Raw genomic sequence first — 1,202 nt, 5'->3', positions numbered from 1 at the left:
TTTTTTTTTTTTTTTTTTTTTTACCTTCATGATGATTTCTTTTTCTGAACAGTAATGAAGGTAATTATTATTTTTTAAATGTCCAAAATAAAGTCAACTCATATTCTATCTTTATGTTTGGAATATTTAAAAAAAGAAAAGAATAACCTTAATTTTTACAAAAATAATAATAATAATAATAATAATAATAATAAAATAAAATGTAATTGAATCGTTTACTACATTATGCTTTGATTATCTCGTAAAAATTAAAATAGGTGAAATTTTCATCAAAATTTTGATCTCAACGTCTAAAAAAACGTGTACAGTAGACAATTCAACGATAGCTGCACCAACTAGAAAATTTTAAATATTCGACAAATTTCCAACTCTAAATATCGATAATTGGAATGTCTTACGATACAACCGGACCATCGGGTACGCTAATTAAAAGGGGTAGGTAGAGACTTGGTGTTAGTTTATGACTTAAAGGGAAAATAAATAATAAACGATCGAGACTAAACAACTAAGATTAAATGGGAATAAGGGTTTGTTGGTTGGTGCTACTACATAATTAAATATGTTTTTTTTTTTTTTTTTTTTTGTAACATGGTTCGATTTGAATTTAATATTGATTAGTTTTGGTGGGTGAGATGAGAGCGGAAACCAAAATTAATGTTATCGCTGGCACACCGTCAGGTGACTGGCTATGATACCAGTTGTAACAGCCTGCTAGCCGATATTGTATGCTTTGGCTCGTGAGAAGTTTCCACACCGTTTTGTATGTGGGATCTTATAATCCATCCCTTTGGGTGCCCAATGTCCTTGCTGGCACACCACCACGTAACTGGCTCTAATACCATTTGTAACCACACAAGCCTACCGCTAGCTGATATTGTCTGATTTGGCCCGTTGCATATCGCCGTCAACCTCACGGTTTTAAAACGCGTCTACAAGAGAGAGGTTTTCACGCTTTTATAATAAATGTTTTGTTCCCTTCTCGTTTTCAGAGAGGTTTACACACCCTTATAAATGATTTTTGTTACGTACATGGGTCGGGTTGAAATTTTTTTATATGATTTTCTGGAGGGAGTGGTCGTGAGTACGTAATTTATGACAATTATCTTTATTGATATGAAACATTTCGAGAGAACCAAAATTAACGTCACGAATTATTATACCCAAAGTGGACAATACGATATTGTTCGGTTTCGTTGTCTCTA

The sequence above is a fragment of the Cucurbita moschata genome, unplaced genomic scaffold, assembly GCF_002738365.1.
Source record: "Cucurbita moschata cultivar Rifu unplaced genomic scaffold, Cmos_1.0 Cmo_Scf00016, whole genome shotgun sequence".
Lineage (NCBI taxonomy): Eukaryota > Viridiplantae > Streptophyta > Magnoliopsida > Cucurbitales > Cucurbitaceae > Cucurbita > Cucurbita moschata.
This window is presented reverse-complemented; position numbering follows the sequence as displayed.